Here is a 22,887-nt window from a genome sequence, read left to right as displayed (position 1 = left end):
GCGCGTGTGGATTTACACGCGAACAGGATTCACGCAGCCCAGACCAGCAGCTCTTGAAGATAGCGTGCGCGTGTGGATATACACGCGAACAGGATTCACGCAGCCCAGACCAGCAGCTCTTGAAGATAGCGTGCGCGTGTGGATTTACACGCGAGCAGGATTCACGCAGTCCAGGCCAGCCGCGCTTGAAGATAGCGTGCGCGTGTGGATTTACACGCGAGCAGGATTCACGCAGTCCAGGCCAGCAGCGCTTGAAGATAGCGTGCGCGTGTGGATTTACACGCGAGCAGGATTCACGCAGTCCAGGCCAGCAGCGCTTGAAGATAGCGTGCGCGTGTGGATTTACACGCGAGCAGGATTCACGCAGTCCAGGCCAGCCGCGCTTGAAGATAGCGTGCGCGTGTGGATTTACACGCGAACAGGATTCACGCAGCCCAGACCAGCAGCTCTTGAAGATAGCGTGTGCGTGTGGATTTACACGCGAGCAGGATTCACGCAGTCCAGGCCAGCAGCGCTTGAAGATAGCGTGCGCGTGTGGAATTACACGCGAGCAGGATTCACGCAGTCCAGGCCAGCCGTGCTTGAAGATAGCGTGCGCGTGTGGATTAACACGTGAGCAGGATTCACGCAGTCCAGGCCAGCCGCGCTTGAAGATAGCGTGCGCGTGTGGATTACACGCAACCAAACAGCTCCAGGAATCAGCATGTGGCGGAAAACACGCTATAGAAGGCCCAAAAAGTAGCTGTAGTAACCTGCAAGGATGCAGACCGGAGGTTCAGATACACAACGCCAATTGATTCGATCAGAAGCAGCGAGTGAAGTTTCCACGCTGCTTAAATACGTAATGCCGTAGTGCACGTGACGGAGCAGGATACACGTGATGTTAGCGACGTAAAAAGTGCAAACGTCGTTTTCCCGGCAACGTATCGAACAACCGCCATCTGGAATAGAACGGTCTAGCTGTTCTATGAGCGTAGGAGGTAGGACCACGTCCAGCATGCATGACACCACCACATTCAAAGCATTTTGGGCCTGTGTTTCAAACTTCTACCTGTTTTCCTCTAAGCTTGCTGGGGGTGGGGAACTGAATTTCGTATTGTATTTGATTGTGTTCCTGAGAACTGTGTGCTCCTCTTTCCATCTCCTTATATTGCATAAAGGGGGGGAGTGAATTGTCAAGGAAAAGTGATTACATTGTCTTTTGTTGAAGCCATATCCCGTTATTTTCTGTACTGCATTTCATTCATCATTGCATTGTCCTTGAAGCCATAAGGGCATTCTCTACCACCTTATTTTTCTTTTCCTATTCATAAGTAACCAAGAACTGTGCTACTGTAGGGTTACCTATTGTTGATTACTGCTCATATTCACAAGTGTGCTATACAATATCAATTTATTTATAGAAGTGTGATATATATATATATATATATATTGTTTCATTTTTCAAATAAACCTTTTTAATTTGCAAAACAAGCCTACTTCTTGGCTCAGTGGGGTCAAGGGGGATTCTAAGAGAGGGGTGTTATACAAGGGTTCATCATCCAGATTATAACTTGCCATAAAAATACATAAATAAGGGCTTCCCTTGGGCATCCCAGACAAGGCACTGACTTAGTGGGATTGCTTGATCGGAGTCACTTACAAGACATGAGAACCTCGTATCAGCCTGAGCGGGTGTCACAACTAGAGTGCCAGGTCCAAAACATGGCACAGGATCTGGGTCGCATGCTGTGGGCTCAACAGAACCCTCAGATGAGCATAGCGGCACAGAATGCCTCAAATCCAGGACCTGGTGCTCCAGAGCAATGACGGGGGAAGAACCCCAACAACCCACTAGTTCCCAGGGAGAATGCACAAGGGAAGTGGGGTGTGAAGCCTTGGAGAAAGCTTCCTTCCCCACTTGTAAACAGCCCCTGGTAACCCAGGAACCGGAATCAAAATCTCCTGCCCCTGAAAGTCTGCAACCCAAAGAGCAGAGGGGGGGTAGGAGAAATAAAGAGCCCAAAAGACCCATTTGGAGGAGGAGGTACATATCTTCCAATTTGAAGGAGAGCAATCCTCAGAGGATTCTGGGAAAATGATCTTCTCCTTCAGAGATGGGGGAACTCCTCCCAAAGAAAAATGGGTCCCAAAGGATCCAAATCCAGACTGGGTAGATGTGGGGACTGAGTTAGCACCGCCCATTATCCAACCCCAGAATCACCAGCAAGAAAATCCCCTTGTTCAAACCCATCCTGGTGACTGCCTCCAAAAAGGGGGCAGCCCAGAATCAGAACCAGGGGAACCCAAAACTTCTCCCAGATCTAGCTGTCACCTTTTTCTTTCAGATTCCCAATACTCCAAAAAGAATTCTGCCCAAATCACCTCTCTAGCAATGTCCAAAACTAAGAAACTAACCCACCAGTTGTCCAAAAATGTAGATTATCTGTGCCCCCTTGAGGAGAAAGAGGGAAGATTCTATGCCCCGGTCCAGATACAGGGGCAGTGTACAATTTTGGCACTAGTGGACACTGGATCCCAAGCTACCCTTCTGTCAAAAAGGGCCTTTGAGCAACTGAATTTGCAAAGGGGGAGAAAAACCAAATTCCTCTTACCCCTCTTCCTGGACAACTTCAGAACTTCGATGGGAAGGAAATTCCCGTCGATGCGACTGCGGATTTGGACATTAAAATTCGGCAACACATGGTGAAGCCCCCGTTCATAGTTGTAACTCCAGAGGGCACACCTTGTTTACTAGGGAATGATATCCTGTGAAGGTTGTCACCCCTAATAGATTGTGTAAACAAGGTCCTCTGGACCCAGACTAGCCAACCAATAAAATGAAAACAGAGTGTCAACCATGTTAGTTTAAATGGCACACGCCACATGGTTGAACAAAAACCTGACTAAATAGAATTTCACTTCCAGAATAATCAACTCCCAGACATTACCGTAATTGCAGTAGGACAACAAACTGGTGATGGGGGGGTCCTCTCTATTTCTGCAAATCAACCTTCTTTCCAGTCTAAGGTGGCATTCCACACTGGAAGGAAACACTTTGAAATTCTTTACAAATTCACAATCAGAAAATCCACTCCTTTAGGCCAGAAAGATGAAAAATCTGCCTGGAGCCTGACTGATATTCAGCAAATTGGAGAGCAGTTGTTTATCCCTATTCAGTTAAATGAAGGGAAGGACTCTGTTCTCGCCCGAGTGTGCGTGAACAACAGTAAGAGCTTCATCAGCGAAGCCATGTTCCGCCAACTCCCAAAAGATCCAGCCATTCCCACATTTAAACTGTTAGACAAATGGGATCTGGAAACACCCAATTCGAAACATCTCCTGACAAGCAGGTGTATGCTCAAAATTTCCATAGGCAACAAGAGCATAGTCCATAATTGTTGGGTCGTGCAAGATGTCCCTGCTGCATTTTACTTAGGCAGTGACATTCTCAATCGCTTTGCCATTAGTTTGGAACTAATAAACGTCAAAGCTTGATCCCGATTAGCGGATAATCCCATGGGCTTTGATGACCCAGAGAAAGCATTTAGGTGAGCTCAACTGTTGCCTTATCATCTAAATGCTTATTTCCAACAGCAAGGGTTGGGGGTAAACCCAAGACCACTAGTCAACATAGAACACAACACCATTCCAATAGAGGTGGATAACAGCGACTTAAAGAGTATCACTCTAGCCGCAGGCACCATTATTGGAATGGCGTTTGATAACCGACATTTTTCCATAGATTTAGGCAATTAACTATTAGGACCAATCCCCAAGGACTGTTTTGACAGTGATAGTGATGACAACACAACACCAGACAGGATCTTTACCCGGCATGGAGGGAATTTCCTGGTGTACACTTCCTGCCCTTATGGTAAGGAAGATGTGACTTGTGACTTCAGGAGGGATGAGGTGATTGTCACGCTCACCTGGTCTCCACGGGGGCATAGCACGTAGCAGTACCAATGATGTCTGCACTGGCGTAGCTCTGATGGTATGATGATGTCCTCTCCCCTGTTATCACCCCAGGAGGCGTTTGTCTGAAATGTTGAAACAAGATATTAGCTTTTGAGTGGGGGCTGGATTGGTCCCACCTCCTTCAACCTCCTGATGTCCAACTCCTCTTCTGGCTCACCTTTGAGTTTTGTGAGGTTGGCTCTCTGTCCTGCTTGACTTTCAGCAGGGGCGCAGTAAGCTCAGTCTTTCCCCGGACTCAGTTACTTTACTGGTCCAGAGTGGCTGTTGCTGTGTCTGGAATATCTGGATTAATAGGATTAAATTACGGTACCGTAATTACCTGCAAGGTCCCTTTGCAGGTTCGTTTTTTAACACCTGCAAAAAGTAGGCATTAAGTACCAACCCGTAAAGGGAACTCGGAATAGGGCGGTAAGGGTTTAACGGCACTGGTCTCGTTACCGGTGACCGTTAACCCTTACCGCCCTACTCGGAATGACCCCCAATGTCTTTATTTCCCAAGGTTTAAACGTGTTTTGTCTTTCTTGCAGGTGCGGATTTGTACGGAGGTTTGGATGAAGAGTTGACTCTCCTAGGATGCTGGGCAGATTATATCCAGGTGAGTATTAGCGCGGGTAAGTGGCGCTGGATGGCTGAATAATTGTTCGTTTTTGTTTTGTGCACGACTAACCTGCTGTTTTCTGTTCTTTCTATGCAGGTGCGGCACGCCCCAGGATGATGGATGGAAGAACCGCTCAGACGTATTCCGGAGGAATGCAGATGCTCGGGTGAGTATTGGAGGCCTGTGCGGATGCCCTCTTCCCAACAAGGACGGTGATCCGATGATCAGCTGAAGGCGAGACTGGTGGATGAGAATTGCAGGTAAGGCCTTTGTCGCTGTAATAACACCTGTTCTTCTCTCTTTCTTCTTTCAGGCACCGATGGATGAAAATCTCAGAACGGGCGTGGCTGTAAAAGCTAGAGGACAGAGCAGACACGGTGAGCATTACACTGCAGGAGTGCAAAATAACGCCAAGCATGTTCTGCCTGCAGGGTGTGGCTTAAATAGCCTTGCAAGTAGTTCCAGGCAAATAGTCCCTTACCACACCCTGCCTTTCAGGTAAAGTAGTCCCTCGGTCACGCCCTGGATATGCAGAAAGGCTCAGCCTCATTAGGCTGAGTAAATAGTCCATATGGTTCAAACCATCTTATGAACCTGGCGCCAACAGCGCCAGGACTGAGTCAGGAGGTTCTGGGATGCTCCTTTGGGGCTTGATAAGCCCTATTGGGTGTCAATGAATGGGGTGGGCCCATCAGTTCCAGGGGTTTTGGAGCACGCACCATGACAGCACACCCCCCAAGGCCCCCCTAACGACGCGTTCTCCCATTGGTCCCAGTTTATTTGGTTAATTACGATGAAACGTTTTCAGGTCCCCGAGGACTGCCTTCCCCATCTGAAGCCACCAGTCCAAATCAGCACTTTGACCAGAGACTTCTCCACCCAGCCGGAGGAGGCCACTGAGATAGCAAAACCGGATGTCTTTCCAGGCTTCAGGCAGATGGTTGAAGAGAGAGTCACCCTGATGCTTGTGAGACTCTGGAGGAGCAAAGGCAAAAATTGAAACAAGTTTTCTTAGATTTTAAGGATTTCTTTGCGGTGGACTCATATGACTGTGGTCACACCGACATCCACACAACAACAATTCCCACGGACCCGCATCAATGGAGACCCTTACTGAAATAATTAATAACCTTGAGTCCCATGGGATAATCCGTCCAGTCCACAGCACCTTCAATAACCCGGTGCTGGGGATTTTGAAGCCAAACGGCCAGTGGAGACTCTGCGCCGACCTAAGGGAGCTCAACAAATGGGTCCATACTTCCTGATGGCCTCTTTCCGGCATAGACCAAGGGCTGGCCCAGATCCAGGGGTCACAGATATTCACAGGAATAGACCTGACCAATGGGTACAGGACTGTACCTGTCAGTAGGGAGGACCAATACAAGCTGGCTTTCATCTTCGGGGGGCAGCAGTACACATGGACCCGAACTCCCTTCGGATAAAACAACTGCGGCAATGAATTTAACATTTTTCTACACAAGGCCATGCCCGACCTGGGTGAAAGGGATAAGATGGCCTATGTAGATGATGTTTTAATCAAAGCTCAACTGTGGAGGAACACATAGTGGAGATCCGTTATGTTCTGACCCAGTTGAGTGCTGCTGGAGCAAAACTCTCCTTTCAAAAGGCCCAGTGGTTTAGAACCCATGTCAATTTCTTGGGGCATGAGATTACTTCTCAGGGTCTCTGTCCCCAGGAAAAGAAAGTGGAAGCACTCCAGAAATTAAAAGACTCCACAACTCGGCGGGAACTAAGGAGCCTCCTTGGATTGTCATTGTTCATTGAGGGCTACGAAGAGATCACAAGACCCCTGATCTATCTGTTGAAGGGGAGGGTCAAGTGGGAGTGGGGTCCAAAACAAGCCGAGGCAGTAAGACAACTCAAAAGAAGCCTCTCCCAAGCGCTTTGCTTAGCCTACCCTGTCAAAAACAAGGAGTTTTTCTTGGAGACAACGTTCTCAAATACATGCTTGACTGCAGTATTATACCAAAAGCATGACAAGGTCAATAAAGTAATCTCCTATGCGAGTAAAACTTTATCCTCTGTGGAGGAAAAATTCAACAATTGTGAGAAGGCACTCCTGGCAACGGTGTGGGCATTGAAGAATTACCGCCTGTTTATCCAGGGAGAACACATCATAGTGGAGACTCCACACCAGCCTCTCCAATATCTCCAAAGTGACAGAATCCGGACCGGAAATGTGAGTAATTCCCAAATTACTTCCTGCATTCTGTCAATGCAAGGGTTTCCTGTGGAGGTCAGATATGGCCAAAACAAGACGAGTCCCATAGCGCAAGGTCTGGCTGACTTGCATGATTGTGCCAGAGAAAACTGTCTCAAAGACAAAAGTATTCAAATTAAGGACAACATGGTGGCATACCTTAATTCCCCACACAAAGTCTTTGAAGAAGACCAATGTGAGGGAATGCCCACTGTCTATGTGGATGGAAGCTCCTACCATGTTCACAACAACAGGGAAAAAGAACTTGTGGCCGGCGTAGGGAATGCATGGGTGAACAATGCCCCAGAACCCTCTGCTGGGTACAAGATTGGTCCTCGAAGTAGTCAAGTGACAGAGTTGATGGCTGTGCATCAAGCCATCCTCACTGCTGTCCAACACCAACTCCACGAACTGGTCATAATCACTGATTCGGATTATGTACGGAACAGGTTCGTGGAGCACCTGGTTAACTGGAAAACCAGAGGCATGTTATGTGCTAATAATAAACCATTGAAACATGGGAAATTGATCCAAAACATTGATGATGTGGTCACCTTGAATGGGATGACCATCTACTGGAAAAAGATCAAGGGTCATTCTAAACTAGAGGGACCAGACAAAACTGGAAATGACCTAGCTGATCAGCTGGCTAAAACCGGGGCCATCTAAGGGGATCTACTTGAGATTGAGTCCTTGTTGGGGGAAATCCAGGTCACTGCTATCACTAGGTCCCAGACAAATGCTCACGATGAACTCTCAACTGCACAATGGAGTAAGGAGACCCCAGATGCTGATTTGATTACGGCTCAAAAAGGGGATCCAATAATTGGTAAGTTTTATCTACACATTGAGGACCCTGAGAACTTTCCCCTGATGGATACCGATTACATAAGGAATGAGGACCTCAGAGTGTTAATGAAATGTCCAAAAATGTTCCAAATCCAAGACAGTTTGTTGGTAAGGAGATCCCTAGCTGGCCATGATCAGTAGGTGGTCCCTACCTCATTCCGAAGCCTGATGCTAAGTCACGCCAATGATGTGGCCACAGCCGGTCAGAGGGGGTTTCATACAACACTTGGAATGTTGCGAGAGGTTGCATATTGGCCATACATGGGGCAGGACCTATACCAATACTTCAAGAGGTGTCTTGTGTGCACAATTTCAGCCAACATCCCTCACACACCGTGCGCCTCTCCAAAAAACGGGGATGACACTGCCTTGGTCAGATTTACAAGTCGATTTTATCGGGCCCGTGATTCGCTCCTATAGTGGGAACAAGTACTTGTTGACCGTGACATGCTTGTTTACTAAATGGGTGGAATGTCTCTCGGCCCCAAATTGCAAGCAGAAACAGCAGCTGCCCTGATGATCAACCACATCTTCTCGCGTTTTGGACTACCCCAAAGGATCGGGTCAGACCGAGATAGCCACTTCACTAGCGAAGTAATGAAAAGATGTGGGAGATATTTGGGTTCAAAAGGAAATTACACATTGCCTACTGTCCAGCCTCTAGTGGTACAGTAGAGAGATACAATAAGACAATTGTGAGTATATTAAAAAAGTTTGTGGCAGACTCTGGGCCAAGTTGGGATATCCGACTAGCTCTTGTCCTGATGGCCATCAGATCTACACCTTCATCTGCAACAAAAATGTCACCGTTTGAGCTGATGACTGGACGCAATATGGTGCTTCCCAGCATCTGCTCTACAGGACCCAAGAGCAGACATTGATTAATGCCTCCCCAACTCATGAGTATGTTGAAAATCTGAGAAATCACCTTCAACATGCTTTGGCCTATGCTCAGCGAAATCTAGAAAGATCTGCAGACAGTATGAAGACCCACTATGACTTAAAGACTACTAGAAAAGAATACCATGTAGGAGACCGCGTCTACTTATACAATTTCCAAAGGAACCAGGCCAAACAGTGTATATTTTTGCCTAGCTGGATGGGTTCTTTTGAAATTGTAGACAAAATATCACCAGTCACCTACAAATTCCGTTTCCCCAAAGGCAGTTTGGCAGAGGGGGAAGATAAGTGGGTTCATATTAACCAACTGAAGTGTTGCCATCCTAGGCACACTCTGCAGTGACTAGAGGGATCTGCTGGAACCCCAGAGGGGGTCATTCCAGCTCCCTAGATTTCCAACTCTAAAACTATTCCATCTATATAATCAATAAATTGCAAATAGAAAAGTTGTCCTCATATACATGAATAGTGGTGGGGAAATGTCTACAAATATGCTTTGCTTTGTCATCCTAGAATTGGAAACCATGGAGACTAAAACCAAGGAGGACCACCCAGGGACCGGAAGTAAAAGATCCAAGGGGCCTGAGGTATCGCTCCATACTCTCATCAGGACTCGGCGAGGAGAACCTGTTGATCCACCACTGATGGGAGAAGCAGATGAATTTGCCATTTGGATCAGAAAGAAAAGAAACTGATCATCCCAATCTCGCGACTTCCCCTTGACGGGTGGTCACAAGCCAAAATCGCGAGGGGGGCTGTTGGGATATACTGACCCACTAGGCTCTGCCCTGCGACATCACTGTGTGCTGGTGGCACCAGAACCAACAAAATGGACGCAAAAAGCCCTATGCGCGCTAAACCTATGAAAATTGCACTGTGAAACCAGAAAGTTGGCTGCCAATGTACTTTGCCTGTGGCAGTGGTGGAACAGGAGACCACACTGCTGAAACCTGTCACTGGGCTGCCCACAGAGTGAAAATGGAAACTACATGAAAGTCAGTGCTTTATTGCAAGGAAACCCAGAAGTGCTCTGAAATCCTTTTTTTCCTTGGTTGCTGAAAAATATCAAATAATGGCTCCAAACATCAGAATATATCCAACATCCCTGCTGGGTGTTACCTGTCACCTTTTTAAAGAATCCAGATGAGCACACAATGTCAGGAAAAACAGAAGCTATCAGCAGAATATCCACATTCAAACATGTGCTTGCCGGTCAAAATATGGGCGCAGTACCACCGGTCGCCTGTATGAGAGCTGTCATTTAATTGTATTAGAAGTTTAAACTTGTGCAGTTAAAATCAAATTATTGGAACTAAGTGACTTGCTATCAAAAGCAATATAGGCTGCAACTATTTAATCTCTATGTTTTAAAAGACTGGAATTTTAGTTCTGTATGCCTGTTTGAAATTGTAAGTTTATTTAATCAAAGAAAAATTTAAACAAAGTGGATTTTTAAAGTCAGCCTGATGCCAGACAAAACTACAAAGTGAATTCCACAGCTTTCCCCAACAAAAGCCACCTCCCTTCTGCTCTCTGGCCCAGGAATTCACATTCAGGTGTTAATGAAGAGGGGAGGGGAGTTGGGCTGCTGCTCCGGGGAGAGACAAAGGACTTCCTTGATTGAATATATATGTAGATGCAAGTGTCAACAGAAGCCCCTGCCAGAGGAAAGAGGTGGGGATTGATCTTGAGCCACCAGGAACTTTGGGGGCGGGAACAGACAATGTTGTTTATTCTTAAAGCACAGAAAAGTATATTTTTGAAAAGGACTGACGAAGCATTGTGCAAATTTGTAAAAATTGTAAAATTACAGTATTGTTAATGTGAAATTTTTGGGTACATTTTAAAAGTACTCAGAACTCCGTGCTATGTTAAGGGACATGACTGCAGACATTGTAGTTTTGTAGCAATTGTGTTGATGCCAGAAACATGAAACTTCATATGATTATGCCCAGATATCATGTGCACATATGTGTAAAATTGTGGACGAATCTGACAGAGAAAAAGTGTGAAAAATTGCCAAATCTAGACCCAAGGTCTCACCGCGACGGGGTTTGGATGAATACTTGCTCTAAAAAATTTGTGATATAAATATGCTATTGCTATCAAGTTTGTAAAATTGTAAATATGTCTGACATGAAAAATAGATTGCATGTGCAAAGACAAAGGGGAGGTTTTCCCTGGATCATAAAACACATTGTCATGATGACACTCTGTTTTCTTCTCAAATCAAGAGAGAGGAAAGACCCTAACCAATAGAATACCAAGGGGTGTGCCTAGTATAATTTAGCATACCCACCCCTCTAGGAAACACATAAATAGAGACAGCTTAGGACACACACATTCACCCACCAACCGATTGCTGGTGGAGCACTTTGCATGAGAAATCCATATTCCAGACTCCAGACTCCAGAACTTTAAAAGCAGAAAGGCCCATTTCCTAAGCTAAACCATTCTCAGCTTGGCCTTTAAAAAATCCAGAAACCAGATTTTACCCCAGACCTCTAAGGGGAACAAAAGAACAGCCTGGCTGTGCTGTTGCTGCTTGCTTGCTAAGAATTCTTGCCAGAATCCAAAGATCGAACCCAGTAGAGCCGAGCTGTGACCAGATAGCTGCAAACCAGAACCAGATCCCGTCAGATCCAGTCCAGTCCCACCGTGCGGTGTCCAAAGTGCCTTGCTGATTGCAGAACCAGAGCGCCTTGGGTCCAGTCCAGTCTGCTAGCAGAATTCCTGTCCAGAAAGTATCCCTGGCCAGATCCCTGTTGGGTCCATTCCAAACAATGGTAGTGAGTATCCATAGCATAGGATTGTCACTAGCATATGTATTATCCATAAGTAATCCTATCCAAATCCTATTCTCTTATATATAGAACTGTATTGCTATAATATTTTGTCTGGCCTGAACGCTTTCTCTTACCTTATAGTCCTTTGTAATAGTAGTGTTAAAATCATCTTTGCGCTGATATATTTTCTGAAGAAAGGCGAGCATCTCGGCAGGCCAAATCAACCAGTGATATCCTGGGCTGGTGGCTGCGCTGTCGTGTAGTTTGCATCTTCACAGTCTCCCCTAGTGTAAAGAAACCTTGTTAATTTTAAAAAAGCGCATTCTTGTTTTGCTATTTTGACTCTTTCTAAAGAAAACGACCTCCACAAAAACCTTCATAACTTCTTCACCGTTTATGCTAGAAACAAAATGAAATTTAAGTGTCTACTTGAAGCTAACATCCTCAGCTTTCCAACTATCCCAAAATCGCATCCCAACTCCTTATCATTCTTCCGCAATCGCGCTTACCGCACGCAGAAAAGTTTGCCGCAAATTTTTAGTTTGGCTCAAATCTATCATGTGTGAAATAGCTGTTCATTGCATCCGACCTCAGAGTTAGGTTTTCAACCTTCTAGTTACTCAATAATCATTGCTGTGTTTGTCTGATACCATACAAAGTAGCTCCCACTAGTATTGAAACCATTTTAGTAAATTAAATCCATTTTCAGTGTTTTACAATCCATGCAAAGCCAACTTTAAACCATTTTTGACAAGTTTGCATTAATTCCTGTTTTTCTCTGTGTTTGCTGGGGGGAAATTGCGATTGATACTATTGTGTTGAATTCTGTATTACTGAAACCTGTTTTCTCTCCTTCCATCTCTTTATATTGCATATTGGGGGGATTGAGTAGTGTGCAGGGGGAAAGAGTAATCACATTGCATTTTGATTGAACGCACAAAAGTATTATTTCTATGGGCATTATTTTTCCTATCATTACTCCGTGTGATTAAAGAGAGTTATTGTGACATCACCCCATTGGTGATCATTGTATAACCATTAAAATAGTGCGATATATATAGATTGTGAAATACATAAAATACATATTTTTAAGTTTGCAAAACAGCCTGCTTCCTGGTTCAGTGTGACCGGGGGGATTTAAAGAGGGGGGTGTGATATAAGGGTATATCATTCAGAAATAAAAGAACTTATAGACATAAATAAATAATTAAGGGTTTCAATTGTGCATCACATGCTAGGCATTGACTTAGGTGGAGTGCCGGGTTGAAATCACTTACATTAAAGAGCATGCTTAGTCTCTCATTTATGGAACCTCTGGCTACTACCACGAGCAATTGCCTAACCCGACAAATTGTGTCAGGCTTCCACAAATGTGCTCCCACACAATCACTACTAATTGTGTACAATTTGGCACCATTCATGAGAAAAAGATTGAACAGTTCATTAACTGTAGAACCAAATTTGTAATCCACGTCATCATATGCGTATGTGGCCTCCGGTACATAAGGAGCACAATATGCAAACTACGTACAAGAATCAGGGAGCACCTCAACTCCCTCAAAACAGCTGAAGCAAAATACCCACTATCCACACACTGGCAAGAAAAGCACCAGATGGACAACCAAAAAGAAATCTGATTTGGAGGTTTAGAGATGATCAAATCAGATGCAAGAGGAGGAACCAGAGCCCTCAGACTGTGGCAAAATGAGGCCAAACTCACTTGCAGAACACCCAACACGCAACTGGATTTAAACACTGAACATGAGCTGAATGTCTTTCAGAAATTGTACATTGTACCATATCCAAATGTATCCATAGTACTCCGACCAGTCATATGACTAAAAACCCTCTCTATGCAAGACCAAATCCCGGCAAACTACATGTCTTACCACAATATAACTTGTCCTGATACTGTACTACACGTGTCTCTTTATACCCAGCCAATGCCTACATATATATCCTCCTAGGTAGTGCCACAACGCCGCTCCACTACACAATGGCACCAGACCCTATCAACCTGGTCTTATCCAGACCACCCAAGATATGTCACCTAGAAGGTCAATAATTATTTCTGGTTCTTCACCCAAATCATTTCCAGCCCTCCTCACCCTGTGACTCGCAACCAATACCATATCTCCCACCCTACTAATAACAATCACCTTTTTTCACTGCACCAGATTTCAATGGATCCACATATTGAAGACAGTCATACGACAATATATTCACTGACTAGACTGAACCCAGGTGTTTTGCATTCTTTACAATAATCTGCCAAATTACCTTACCATCTGGTCTTTCCCCACAGCCAACCATTACAGCCACTCATGCTTCCCAACTGCGACATAGCAGACCCATCCAGACGCCCCGCACTGACCCCCTATTTCAGGCATCCTCCAACCGCTGCAGTCTCCTGTTCAATGACCGCTGAGATCAGGAGCTCCGCACCTGGTTTCATCAAAGGAACTTCACCCTTAGCGCCACAGCCATCTTCATCTGAGGGCTGCCGGGCTGGGCCCTACCAGTCAATCATGAGATACTTCTTTTTAGCCAATAGGAGAATGTGCCATCCGGCCAATACCTGGCCCTTTTAGATATTACCCCATACTCCGGGACTGCCAGGTCATCCGATCCGATGGATAACAGGGATATTCGCGCACACCGCAGGACACAGGTAAGGAGCCCTACAGGCAAGCCTACTGAGCCTGCGCCCCCACACTGGCACCTTGGCTTGCTGGAACCAACGCACCACAGCCTCACCCGCCCATGCCTAGTTACTAGCCCATGCTCCTCACAACCTAATGAACCCCTCTGTCCTCTCTCACTGAGAGACTTCAGAGGGGTCCCCGGGCACCCAAGACCCTCTTTCTCTCTTTGCCACATGACGCAACCGTGAAAGGGCACCTGCATTCATGCACTCATACCAGGTACACCGGAATACCACTCCTCTCTCTATCAGAACGAGACATTACGTCACATGACCAACCCTCCTTTAAATATTAAGAGGACTCGCCCGCACTTCCTCCAACCAGCGTAAAATATCGGTGCACGAGACTCCTGCACCTGCCTTATTATTTAAGGCCAGTTTATCACGCCTACCCCGCACCAGCCAAATGCTCATTACACAGGTGCCTCCACCTCCATCTTCCCTCTCAAGTTACAGCCGGACTGCCTAACAGACCATTATCTCCTAGCACCCGGCGCGTAAAGGTCATCGTTTTTGTGGAGTGAATCAGCTGTTAAACTGTGACTGCGACCCCCCTCACCTGCCCTCTGCTAGCATCTGGAGGACTTTGGAGGTGCTGTGGGACACGCGGCTTGTAGCCTTGAGGACGCGGAGCAGGAGTGAGCGCCGTAGTGCTGGTTGGCTCCGCCCCCTGCCCGCCCCCAGTGACGCCTACAGGAAGTGATACAAATTCTGCACCCAGACACCCTTGCGGCGCTAAGCCCGGCGCGCAAAGGGCATAGTTTTCGTAGAGTGAATCCGCTGTTAAGCTGTGGCTGCGACCCCCCTCACCTGCCCTCTGCTAGCATCTAGAGGACTTTGGAGGTGCTGTGGTACACGCGGCTTGTAGCCTTGAGGAAGCGGAGCAGGAGTGAGCGCCATAGCGCTGGTTGGCTCCGCCCCGTGCCCGCCCCCAGTGACGCCTACAGGAAGTGATACAAATTCTGCACCCAGACACCCTTGCGGCACTAAGCCCGGCACGCAAAGGGCATCGTTTTTGTGGAGTGAATCAGCTGTTAAGCTGTTTGGCTGCTTGCTGCTTGCTGTGGGCGTGGGCTTGCAGGGAACTTAAACCTGTTGGCTGCCGATAACGTTTTATACAAAGTACTACGAGGAGGCCCTTGACAAAATGAAGTCAGTCCCTGCTACCCTGGATCTACAAGGAACGGGCTTGCAAACCCGTTTGCAGGTAAGACAAAGATTTATCTCCCTCCCAGAGGTAAATGGGAGCCCGTAGCCTATATTGAAAACAGCAATGTTAAAACATAGTCGCTTACCCTTTGGTTGAAAAAAGGTAAAGAGTTTATCAGTGGGAGCTAGCAAGATGAACACGGAAATGACAAATCATCTGCCGTCGGCGGAAAAGGTCGACAATTTGCGGTTGGCCCCAAACTCTCCTGAGCTACCCATGGCTTGTACTATCCCTACGGTAATAGAAATCTCAAAACAGTCATCCTCAGTACCTATAATATCCAAGACGGCCGTTGAAGACACTTGCCAGGGAAATGCGGCTGAACAAACTGTCAGTGAATCAAATGAAATTGCAATAAGAGACGATCCTATCCCAGTGAAAGAGTCCGAAGGTAGACCAATGAAGCTTAGCTTACTGTCAGCTAACATGCTTGAAAAAGCTCTAAACAATCAGAGAATAGTCACTGAAGGAGAGACCATGGAGACAAGATCAGAAATTGGGGCGAGGGAGAATCTGCATAGCTCGGATTCAACCGTGGCTAGCCCTAGCGAAGAGCAGCACCCCCCTAATAAGAATGATGGTGACTTAGCTGGAAATTCAAAATTGACCATACCTTCCCAGGATGGGGGAAGGGCCGACCTACATGAACATCCACCTGAAGTGATAACGGATTTGAGATCAAAAGAAATGCTAAAGCTAACTACACAAGAACTCAGCGGCGCTACGGATAGTACTGCAAGCGAACATCAACCATCAGATGTATCATGGGAACATGGAGGTCAATGGGATGCGATAGATTTGGGGCAAATGGAAGAAGCCTTACAGGAGTCCACCATCCTGAGAAAAAAGATACAACATACTGCCCCCAGAGAGACAGCCCGAGGACCACTTGATATTTTTCAACCATATAGGGAAGATTATGCAAGTCAAGGTCATTTGGGAAAAAGAAATCAAGATCGTACTCAAACTGAGGAAACTCTAACAATTGCAAAATCCCAAAGGGAAAAAGGGAGTCTATCTGTAAATTCTCCTAATGAAATAAATAAAATAGACCATACCTTTGGGTATGATGGAGAATATGCCAGGACCCAATTGGGGAGGGCGACTTCATTAGGAAAAAGTATTACCAATGGAATGTCAGACCTAATACCAGCGAATCTGAGTAATTCAAGTCTTGCAAATACAATTATGCAAGACTTAATTATACTGATGGGAAAAATCGAAAGAGAGAAAAGAAAGAGAGTTTGCCTGATAAATGAGAGAATGGCAGCTTTGGACAAAGAACAAGCTGCAGGGAAATCTTTTGTGGCCCAGGATTCGATTACAACATCGATTAAGTTTCAGGAAAACAAAACATCAACGAGAGACCCAAACACCAGCTTCCGAGGAGAGAAACGTACTTTTACCAGGCAATACCTTGAAAGATTTAACCCCAAAAGCAGCAGCTGGTGAGGAACAGACAGCAAGGGTTATGACCATCTCTTTAACCTCGGAAGATGTTTACATGCCCTCAGGAGAACCAGGGAATGAACAAATCTTACGGACAATAATTGAAGCCTGTAAACTTGGAAGAGAAAAGGATATGGAGCATATCGAAAAAGTGGTCATGGCTTCGTTAAATATTACATTGCCCCCCTTCTTAAAACTATATGAAGCAATTAAAGACTCTGTCCAAGAGGTGACTACTAGCAATATTAAAATAAAAGAGACACATGTCCAAATGGAGTCCTCTCTGTAGAGTATAAATATACGAATAAACAAGGAAGCAGAATTAACCCAACTTTGGGAAAGTCGCCTCAGCGATCTAGCAAGACGAGGTGCGACCGATAAATCCTTGCTGATAGAAGCAGTTCTAGAGGACAGCAAATGCATGAGAAGCGTCGATAAACAGAGGAACTATGGCGAGCTGTCCGAAATAAAACCCAAAGAAGGGAAAGGTCCGATGAAACTGAAACAGGGTGTAAATGCCCTCTCCAAACAAAAGGAATCGCAATTGGACAATGTGATTCTGATCCCCTCTGGGAAAAAGGGAGTGGAAAAAGGTACCGCAATTAACCAGCCGACCTTAGCCCAATCGGAACTATCTTCCTTTGCGATCTTTGCCGGGGCCACGCCTAAGGATCAGGTCTAGCAAAAGGAAAAAGAGGCAACAAGAAAACAATGAAAAGGGAAAAAAATCTAAAAATGAAGACCTTAAACGCAAAGTAAATGGCTCAAAAGCATTTCTGAGGAACCTAAGAACACCACCGAGAAGAGAAAATATTCAGTGCGCAAAGAAGCCTAGAAGAGAACTGATTATGAGTGAGTTAGACTGTATAGAATTTAACGAGATAAAAGATCCCGAAAATGCGGTAACAGAAGAGAAATTGGATGATCAGGAACAGCCAGCAAATCTAAGTGATTTAATTGAGCTGATGGATAATAACAGCGAGAAAGAAGATTGGGAAACTATCAGTCTATCAGAATGGCAAACTATAGACAACTGGGACACCACAGATACAATCTCAAATCCTAAGGATCGTAAGAAATTGAAGCCCCAACGAGAGACTGTCCCGGTAAACATCGGGAATTCCGGAAGAAGATCGGAACCATTGGTAAGAGAACTTGATACAGAAAACGAATCTGTCAAATTTAGAAAAAGAAAAAAGCAGGGCAATAAAGGGATGAAAGAACGAAAGAGACGGGATAGCCCCAGTCCAAAACAAAAAAACAACACAAAAGACAATAAGCATATTGAAGCTAAGAAAAGTGAAGTGCTGCCTCTACCACCTCCAAAGAAATCCATTCTATTTAAAGGATGCTACCTAAAATTAGAAACCACAGCAAACGGACCCAGAAGGCTGGTACTAAATAGGAGCTATGTGATGGAGCTCTGCAAACAACTTTCGCCACTACGCACGATATCAACTGATGATATAAAAATAGTTGGATTCCCAAGGGAACAGAGGATGGACCAAGCCATTTCACATCTGTCTTCCAATAATACCAAGCAGAAATTCCTGGTGGAGAGTGACACCCTACAAAAAAGGGGGTTTCGGTTAGAGGATCTGGACGATGACTTTAGGCAAATGAAAGAAAAAACAGCAACGGAGCCAAGAAAATAAGTGAAGGATGTGGCTCCAGTACATAACAAAGATAAAGTGACTGAGAAAAAGCATACAAAAAATAAATCAATCGCTGAGACACCAATGGAAAAGGTTGAAAAAGGAAAAGAAGGTGAAACAAATCAAAAGGAAACCCTGCAACAACTAAAAAAAGCCATGAGGCAATGAAAACCTTGAGGTTTACAGTGGACAATTCTGAAAATCCAAAGAGGATAAAAAGTAAGCCAAATAAAGTAGATAACAACGAAAAGGATTGGTCTTGGATGGCAAGTGCCTTGAACTCTAAGAAGAAACAATAGAGTAAGGACAGCCAGCAGAAGCTGGTCCTCTGTGCCTCGTGGAACACTAGAGGATTTAAACATCTGCTCTCTAAAGATAGGTTTTTTTTGGCCAAATATGATCTCATTTCAATTCAGGAATCATGGCTACGAGAACCTGCAATATGTGAGGGCTATGAAGTGTACATAAACACGGCCAGAAAGGGACCAAAGGGAAGACCATTTGGAGGCCTCATGATACTAAAGAAATTGGACAGCCCACTAAAAGTGCTAGAACATCACACCCGAACCCATACGTGCAAATACTCAAAATAACACTCGAAGCAGATGATATGAAAACTGCGATACAAATGATTCTGATACATACCTATTGGAGTGAAAATATGCCAGGACCGGTGAGCTACTTAAAATCAATCATGGACGCAATCGATAAATCTATGACGGAGGAGAAAGACCAGCTGATACTATTAAATGGTGACCTAAACATCAAATTGCTGGACAAAGAGGGTAAAATCAAAGACAAAGAACATCTACTAGGAAAGGAAAAAACATAGATGAATGAAATGAGAATTCGTGAGATGAAGATGTTAAACGGCCAGATAAAAGGAGACTTGATGGGGGCATATACATGGCACAGTGGAAAATCGGGAGCATGTCTTGACTACTGTTTTGTTGGAGGAAACACGCTGGAGTGGATAAATTCCTTCACAATAATAAAACAAACAAGTAGCGATCACTGTCTGCTGGCCATTGAACTCGCCTGGGAAACAAGATCTACTATAGCAAGCGAAAGATCAATGGAAACTGAGGTGCCATGGGGAAGAAATCGATTGAGACTAAAAAATCAGATAATCCCAAAATTGGTACAGGGTTACAAAGATGCAATAACCAAAGATGAGGAGGAGGTTGAGTACACATGGTTGCTGGAAGCCTACGTGGTCAAGTACGACTCTACCAAAAGTAAGCAAATTGAAAAAAAATATGCTTGTGATGAACATCTAGTGGCTAGGCGAAAAACAATTTAGAGCAGATCCCAGATGTATAAAAAAGGATAATCGTATAGAGAGACATGAACTACTGAGGAAGTGTCACCTAACCTACAAAAATTGGCTGCGTGCAACTCGTCATCTAAGAATGCAAAGGGATGCCGAGAAAATGTTAGCCGCAATATCAACGAATAATGCAAGAAGTACATGGGACTTACTAAACAACAGGGACCTTAACCAATCGGCCATAGGAATTAACCAAGTCTCAGAGGAAAATTGGTTCCAACATTATACTGCAATATATGAAGGGGAAACCCAGGGAAAAATCAATCACAAAAGAGAGGCCTGACAACACACTGTGGGCACTGGAATTTGATAGAAATGATATCTTAATTCTAATTAAAAAACTCAGTACTTCCAGAGCAGCAGGCCCAGACGGCATCTCCAACAAGTTGTTGAAAGAAAATTGTGATGACTGGGCTGATCTAATAAACGCCCTATTTCAACAAATTAAAAAAGCTACCAACTACGTGGAGGGAGGTTTTCATCGTACCGATTAACAAGAAGGGAGATCGGGGAAACCCCAGGAATTACAGGCCAATAGCGCTCCTAGATTCAATTGGCAAGCTATTTGCATCACTTCTATTAAGGGATCTAAAGAAATGGGCCTCCCAGGCCAAAATCTTGAACGAAAGGCAAACAGCCTTCGTTAGTGGAGTTGGCACCGCTCTGAATCTGTTTTTGATTAAGTTGCTGAAGGCAAAGACTTTAGCAGGGAAAAAAAGCTCTATTTAGCTTCCATCGACCTCGAACAAGCATTCGATGGAATAAATACAGAACGCCTGTGGTCAAAAATGAAGATTTGGGGATGTCCAAAGGACCTGTTGGAAGCCATCCAAGCCCTATATACTGGTACTTCAGTCAAGGTCCAAATTACAGGAAATGGAGGGCTATCTAGGAAGATTAAAACCTTCAGGGGAATTAAACAGGGATGTGCTTTAGCCCCTTTCCTCTTTGTATTGTAAATGGCCGACATGAAGACTACCCAAGAGCAGATCCGTGCATTTCCTCCGAAGGTAAATGGAAGAGGGATACGGTGGATGCTATATGCCGATGATGCGGTATTCGTAGACCAGACGCCAATAGGCCGACAAAGACGGATTGAGACCTTCAATAAATACCTTAAGGATAACAGCATGAAGATCAACATCAATAAATCTATGATCCTAACCATGAGATCAGCAGACGTGGTCACTGGAAAATGAAAAATTGGAGGAAGTGGAAACTACAATGTACCTTGGGATAATGATAAATAAAAACTGTACAAACAGGCACATTATACATTGATTCGGGAAAAACTAACGGCCCTGACAAATCAAGGAATCTGCTTACATCGCAGGTATGGCAAATTTTCCCTAACTCCAATAGTAACTTTTTTCAAGCACAAAGTGGTGGCGGTCATCACGTATGGTGCTGAGGCACTCTTAGCCTTGAGATGAGAAGTTTGGAATATATGTGAGGCCTACTTCTGGTGAAATATCCTGCGCCTCCCGACCTCGCTACCGGTGGGGCTCATAAGAACAGAGCTCAGGCTTCAATCTGTGGCTTCAATTGCTCTTTGGTAAACTCCCTTTACAGAAAGTGTATCCTCGACAATCCATCTAAGCCGTTTGAAATCTTAATGCAGAGGGAAGCACCAAATGAGGATAATATGATTCTTTATTGGAAAAGAAGATGCAAAGCTAGCTTGAAACAGGTAAACCTCTCGGAAGACACCCTAAAGGGAAATCCAGATAAAGCCAAAAGATCCATCCAGGCAAAGGACTGGGAGGAACCACAGGAGCAAAGATTGAAAAGAAATCAATGTCATAATATTGTCTGGTAAAAAAAAAGGCTTGAATATGCTACCACCCTACCTGCTGAAATTTCCATCTAACCATTTCGAGACCTGTTGATGCACTGCAGACTTAACGTCTGGCACTGCAGAGAGGTAAAATGGAAAAGAAGGCACATTGAAAAATCAACTGCATACTGTAGGTTCTGCAAAACTAAAGACCAACTTGAAACTATCAGACATGTAATGTTAACCTGCCCAGCCTTGAAATCGAAAAAGGAGAACTACATGGGTAGTTATACTAGTAACATCACTGAGGAGACGGAAGAAGAATATTGGGATCGGCTCCTGACCGTTGATAAGGTCAGCAGAACCCTTGATGCATTAAAATTTGTTGAATTATTAAACCTGGACCAGGAGGAAGATGGTACTGGACTTTGAGATAATTCTAAGGAGTCAAACTAGACTTATTTAAAAAATAATTATTTAAATAATTATTTAAACAACTCCTTAATTAATTACCTCTGGCCAATTGATGGGACAAGATGCAATTTAGGGAACAAACTTCGGATATGTCTCTAGTGAATGAAAATGAACTTAGTAATGGAATAATGGAGTAATGAATTAATGTTTAAGGTTTAAATATGACTAACCAATAAAACAAAAAAACAAAAATTACCTCCTAGGCCACAGTAACCCACTAGTACTGACAGCTTATCTCTGCTTTTAACACACTCAGGTATTCACCTGCTTAACCACCAGTAATCCGACGACCTAACCACCGCTCACCAATCTACTGAGGACACTGCTTGGCAACGCGAACCCAACCAAGGACAGACACCCACCAGGTGAACTCACCCTTGCCACCCACCAACCTGACTCGACAAGTATACTCACCTTAGCCCCTGATTATACTAACACTTGTCCAACTATCTTCCTTCCTTCTTTCTCTTTTCCATTGATCTTCTACACATAAACAATGACAATGTATCACAGTTTATATTTTTGAATTGGACCACGCAACTATGTAATTTTTCTAAAACTAACAATTGCTCATATATGGGGATATGCATGTTTAAACTCTACCTTTTACCACTAAATGCCTATTCTACAAATTGGACTGACCTTTCAAATGTGAACTCTAATTGAAAAATCATGTCACCTGACTATACCATGTGACTCCACCATATATGGTCAAACACCTCACGACCACATGCACTCACCTTGCACTTCTCACTCATTTTAATAAATGGTAATATATGGATACTTTAAATGATGTTAGCCTTGATAAAGACGTTGACGGTCGAGAGAAATGTCGGCACCACTTGAAAACAATGTTAAACACAACCAGACACTTTTCTGTACTAAGAACAGTGAACCCAACAAAACAAGTGATTTAACCAAATAAAAGCAAACAAGAACAAATGAAATTTGTGGACTCTACTTACCTACTCACC

Source organism: Ambystoma mexicanum, chromosome 12, assembly GCF_040938575.1.
Source record: "Ambystoma mexicanum isolate Mex_15411 chromosome 12, UKY_AmexF1_1, whole genome shotgun sequence".
Classification (NCBI taxonomy): domain Eukaryota; kingdom Metazoa; phylum Chordata; class Amphibia; order Caudata; family Ambystomatidae; genus Ambystoma; species Ambystoma mexicanum.
Note: the sequence above shows the minus strand (reverse complement) of the source record.